This window comes from Squalius cephalus (genome assembly GCF_949319135.1).
Source record: "Squalius cephalus genome assembly, chromosome: 15".
Taxonomy (NCBI): domain Eukaryota; kingdom Metazoa; phylum Chordata; class Actinopteri; order Cypriniformes; family Leuciscidae; genus Squalius; species Squalius cephalus.
In genome coordinates, this window is record NC_137136.1 from 3,340,892 (window position 1) to 3,347,341 (window position 6,450).

Genomic DNA, 6,450 nt, shown 5'->3' on the forward strand with positions numbered 1-6,450 from the left:
ACACCTGACTGACACCGAGTCGCGGAACATGTCTCTGTGACACCTCCAGTAGTGACAATCCAACCGTCTTGACTTTGCATTGCGAGAAGCTGGCTGCATCCTTGTCATTTATGACTTATAACAAAAAACAAAACGATTAGGTTACTGACGTAACCCAGGTTCTCTGATAACATGAAGTGAGGTATCTCACTATGGGAATGCCTCTGGGCGTGACCGATCGCGGAAGCACCAATTACACCACGTCTGCCAACCATGGCAGACTAATCGCTGCAGGCTGCAGCGATCAGGGAGTATATAAACCGCATATACCTGCCGATTCGTCATTCTCCGCATATCTCTTCTCTGTGTGAAAAGGCAAGGAGGGCAATGTTGTGAGATACCTCACTTCATGTTAAGAGAGAACCTGGGTTACGTCAGTAACCTATTCGTTCTCTTTCTAACATTCGTTCGGTATCTCACTATGGGATATAGACAACTCCCGTATTGCCGATATTCTGATGAAGCAGACTGAAGACGAGAGGGTTAAAGTGTAAAACTACATCACTGACCCAGACGGAGAAACAGAATAGTCTGAGGAATCCGCCCTTACAGAACCACCTTATACCACCTGACTACTCACTCCCAGAACTGAGTGGGCCAGAGAGGGTTCTGTCACATCCAGTCTATAGAAACGAATAAATGTGTGCGGAGAGGACCAGCTGGCTGCCACGCAAATTTCTTGAATCGAAATGCCTCTAAACAGAGCCCAGGATGTAGACATACCTCTAGTAGAATGCGCTCGTAGACCTACTGGGGGCTCTAAATTCATGCTATTGTAACATAACACGATAGCCTCTACTACCCAGTGGGAAAGGCGTTGACGGGAGATAGGTTTTCCCTTGTAAGAGTCAGCCCACGAGACAAACAGCTGGTTGCTCTTACACAATGTGCGGGTTCTCTGTACATACATATACAGTGTACGAACCGGACATAAACAGTGTAGCCTCTCCTCCTCTGGAGATGAAAAAGGAGGTGGATAAAAAGCCAACATGTCCACTGATCTTACTCTATCCGCGTGATCGTATACATTGGGTGATCGTATACAAAAAATACTCTTTGACCACCCGGAGCAAACCTCATACATGAGGGGTTAACTGATAAAGCATGTAGTTCACTCACCCTCTTTGCTGTTGTAAGAGCGAGTAGTAGAGCCGTCTTTAAAGCGAGCAGCTTTAAGTCCATCTTATCAATGGGCTTGAAAGGGGCTTTAGAGAGCACGCGACAAATCCCATGGTGGGACCAGTGGCTTTGATACTGGGTGCAGTCTGTGTGCACCTCTCAGGAATCTACAGACCAGGGGGTGTTGGCCCATAGTGCCTGAATCAATACCCACATGACATGCCGAGATAGCGGACAGATTAACCTTAACCGTGTAAAAAACTCTGCCTTTATCCAGGAGGTCCTGAAGGAAACACAGCACGTCCAAAACAGAACAAAGGAAAGGAACAATGTTCTTATCTGCGCACCATTCCTCGAAAACTCCCCATTTGAGATTATATAAAGAACGTGTCGAGGCAGCCCTCGCGTTCTGAATCGTCTCAATAACTCTCAGAGGTAACCCGGCTAGTTTCTGAGGGGAGGGATTGATTATTTCCCCCCGTGCTTGTGAGAGAAGATCCCTGCGCGCTGGTAACAGCCATGGCCGGTCGTAGAGCAGTTGCGCAATCTCCGCCACCCACAGTCTCCCCGGCCAGTAAGGCGCGATCATAATCATCACATGTCTGCATTCCCGAACCCTCCGTAATGTCGGCTCGATCAAGCTCAACGGAGGGAACGCATATAGCAACACGTCTGGCCACTCGTGGGCTAGCGCACCACACCCAATGGTGCATTGTCGCCGGCCAGGGAGAAGAACGGGACATTGCGCGTCTTTACGTGATGCATAGTGATTTACGGCAGCCTAGCCGAATCTCTCCCATAACATGAGGATCACCTGGGGGTGGAGTCTCCACTCCCCATACAGAGGATTCCCTCTGGATAGTAGATCCGCTCCCCTGTTCATTATTCCTGGGACATGCGTCACACGTAATGAGAGTAGAGACCTGCTGCTCCACATTATTAGTCTCTTCGCTAACATGTGAAGCATGTGAGAACGAACTCCTCCCTGCCGATTTATGTAGGCTATCGCCGTTGCATTGTCTGTCCTGACCAATACGTGATGATTCTTGAGAAAATGCACAAAATGTCTCAGAGCTAGAAACACTGTCAGTAGCTCTAGAAAATTGATGTGCCTCTCTCTCTGTGCCGGAGACCAAACTCCTCTCACTGTTCTGCCCTCGAACACTGCGCCCCAGTCTGTGAGAGATGCATCCGTCGTCACCACTTTTCTCAGTACAATAGGACCTAGAGGGCATCCTGTCCTGAGGAAAGATGGGGCTCTCCAATGACAGAGAGCGCACGCACATTCTGGTGAGACGCGCACTCTGCGGTTGAGGCGGCTCTTGGGGCGAATGCCTTGTGACGCTGTCCAGTTCTGAAAATCTCTCATTCGCAGTAGTCCTAGGGGAACCACGGACACCGTTGAGGCCATCAGTCCTAGTAGCCGAAGACACATCCTGAACGAGACTGATCTCCCTCTTTGAAAAAGGGAGAGGCAGCTGTGAATCGTCTTGATGCAATCCTCTGATAGGAAAGCTCGAAACATCACAGAATTCAACCTGAGACCCAAGTAGACTATTTCCTGGGACGGAGATAGACAACTCTTTGTCTGGTTTATTTTGAAACCTAATCTCTCCAGATGCGTCACTAGTATGTGTGTGTCGCTCTCTGCTTGCCATTGGCACGTAAATCCAGAACGGGACGAAGACACCCCCCCCCCCCCACACAAAATAACGGGAGTAGAAACCCTTCTGGCTCTCTACCGTTGGAATCACACTTATCACTCCTTTTCTCATTAAAGAGGCTATTTCTTCCTCTAAAACCAGAGCTGCTTCCCCTTTGGCCACCGAAATTACCACTCCATTGAACAGAGGTTTACAGCGAATTGAAGCCTGTATCCCCTCTCTATAGTGGTTAGCAGTTAGCACCCAGGAATGAACTGCGCATGCGCGCCAGTTCACTGCCTGAGCAGCGAGCGGGTCTTTGCCGTCTTTGTTCACTAGAGGTGCCGCAGCACACTCTAGCGGCAAAAGGGGGGAATACTGCTCCAGTGAAGGAGTTATAGTGGTATTCATTTGTGATTGTTTTTGTGATTTTTTTGTGATCTTTTTTCTTTCTATCCCACTCTGCGCCCTCGGTCCTTGACCTGTATGCGTTAGAGAAAACTTTATTTTTGATGGGATGCTTGTGAACGTTAGACCTTCTCCCCTCATAACAGACCTCGAAGGTGGAGGGGGAGACAAAACTCTTGGGGGGCACTAGTAGAACACTGGCCACATTCCCGCACACATTGAACTCTGAACTGTCCACACAAACACATTTTACCTCTGCATTCCTTCTCCTTTTCCCCGTGGGAGGGAGAGAGGAATCGTTCTGAAGGGATGGGACAGAGAAACCCTGGGTGCTGTCTCCCAACCCTTCCTGATGCAGAACTGACTTATCAGGTCGACCGCCTCTTCTTATTCCCCTGAGGGGCAGCCGATCGGTGTTTCGCAGCTGCGGCCCCGAACGACTGTTTTGGCCGAACGAAACCGGACTTTGACTGTGGAGATGCGTTGCCCTGCTGTTGCGGTGGCACGGGGCGGGAAGGCTGATGATCTGAGTGCCCTCCTCTCCCTGATGGGTCTGAAATTCGGCTGGCTCGGGTGATAAGGCCGAGCAGCCGGCTTTCTGGGGAGACAGACCTGGAAAGCTTCTCCCTCCTTCTTCCGCAGGTCACACTGCTGCCGCATTGCCATTACCGTCGCGCCGAACATGGCCTTTGGATCTATAGGGGCATCCAAAAACTCCACTTTTTCTTTGTCAGAGAGTCCTGACAAACCCAGCCACAGCGATCTCTCTCCCACAACTGCTAAGCCCATACTCCGACCGCAACTTTGAACTGCTCCGCAGGACGTGCGCAGGTTTAAAGCTGCGATGACGCATATCTCCTCCCAAAGCACTGGGTTGGGAGATCCGGAGTCCAGCTGACGACCCATCTCCTCTAATAGCTCCGCTTGATAGGCTGTAAGGAGGGACGTCGCGTTCAAAGCACGAACGGACAGCGCAGTTGACTTGTAGATCTTTTGAAAAACAGAGGCGTTGAAGCGCTCTGTCTTTCCTGGCAGTGAGGCTCCGGTTGAAAAGAGCGCCGCCCTGCGGCTCAGGTGCAAATGATTCGCTACCGATGTTTCCACAGGGGGAGGATCTGCCATCCCTAGATCGTCCATTCCCTGAACATCTAGCCTTGAGAAACCCTTAACGGGCACTCGATGAGAAAAAGGCTTGTCCCAAAACTTTTTCATCTCAGCCACACAGGCTGGGACGGCTGGAACAAACTGCCTGGCTGGCGGGAGACGTGACGGGAGTCTCTTTCCATCATACAGGTCTCTTTCAGCCCCTTGACCTGCTTGTTGAGAAGGCCAGTCAATAGACAATCTAGCCACGGCCCTGCGACAGACCTCGATTAGATCAGCGTCCACCTGTACAGGGGAGGGTGAACTCTCATCCTGTGCACTCGGTGGCCGGGACTGGTTCGGGGGAAGAATGGCATCTTCCTCGTCGTCATCCTCGTCCTCGAGAATGTTCGACAATACCTCGTCATCGTCATCTTCCTCTCCCGCTAACGGGTCATCAAACAGCAGGGGAAGGACGGGTGACACCTTCTCCATCATCTCTGCCCATGAGCTGGTTGTCTGAGGATAATCCATGGGTTCCTCTCTGGGTTGAGCAGAGAGGCATGGGTCCGATTTTCCCGCGACTGCCACGCGGAGTCTCCTTTCTCGGACCTTAGTCGAGAATGTCGCACAATGCGGGCAGCCCTCGGGGTTGGACAGGGCTTCCTGAGCGTGTTTAGCGCCCAGACAGGAGATGCAGAGGCTGTGTGCATCCCTAGCAGAAATCCACAATCCACATGCACACGAGTGCGGAGGACGACCCTTCCCTCCGGGGCTCTCCGGGTCTATCGCGGTAGCCATGATAGAGCTTGCACTCCCTTCGTACGGTAAGTTACACCACAACGTGACAACTAGTACGGAGCTGTACTGCGATTAGAGAGCTTTCTTTTTCCTTATTTTTTTGGAGCGTGGTGAGCACCTAGAAAAACTTGGAAACTAAATGGAAAACTTAAGAGCAGGAAAACTCGTCTTGACACGTTAGTTATCGCACTCTTAAGTGACGAAGTCACTTAACAACTTAAGAACTGATTGCGTTAGGGACATTACCTCTCGGCTCTGTCTAGAAACTGTTAAGCAATAATTCCCAAGTCTGCTGAGGACAGCTTCCAATATCTTCCACGGGGAAGAGAGCGAGAATGACGAAACGGCAGGTAGCTGCGGTTTATATACAGGGAGGCTGCAGCGATTGGGCTGCCATGGTTGGCAGATGTGGTGTAATTGGTGCTTCCGCGATCGGTCATGCCCAGAGGCATTCCCATAGTGAGATACCGGACGAATGTTAGAAAGAGAACGATGTCTAAAATATGCTATGTGACAAGATGTACACCATACAATATATATTTTTATATGTTGACCCAAAAAAACGAGCGTTTAAGGACATAAAAGTTGATACAGGCTGGAACGAATGGGTAAATTGTGGGATCCTGAGTGACGCTTATTCAACTTCAAATAAAAGCATTTATACTTTTCATTTAAACAAAAAATAAAAATAAAGACGCATTTGTGGTTCTCAGACATTAGTGTTTTTATTTTATTTTATTTTATTTTTAATCTATGCAGTGACTAAGTAAGACATTTTAAATGACCTTCTGGAACCACGGTGTACCTTCTTGTCACACTTTTTTTTTTTTACTCCAGTGATCATTTCTGGTTAAAAATATTTGTGTGTGTGTGTGTGTAGACACAAACTCTAAACTCTTGACAAATGTTGTTATTCTCAACTAAAACTAAAATTTTAATTACTTTGGATAGTTCAAATATAGATAAAATAATAAATATATAGGCCTATATTAGATGGAAAAACTTAAAAATAAAAAATGGTTTTTAATACATTTATTTTGATAAGCTAATCAAGTACAAAAACAATGAAATAAAAATAAAGGCTAAATTGAATGGAAAAACCCACCCGAATAAAATCAATAAAAGCTCATAACAAAATAACTAAACCTAAAATTAAGCTTTATTTTAATTATAAAATAGGCTAATAGGCTTTTGAGTTGATCTTTGAGTTTGGTTAATATTTAATTGCCATATTTACTCATCTTTTTGTAACCACAGATCAGTTTGTGCAACTTTTTAGTGGCTTTTCATCAAAACATGACAATTAAGCTCAAAACTATACATGAAATGCAGTTCTATTATAATTATAATTATAAAT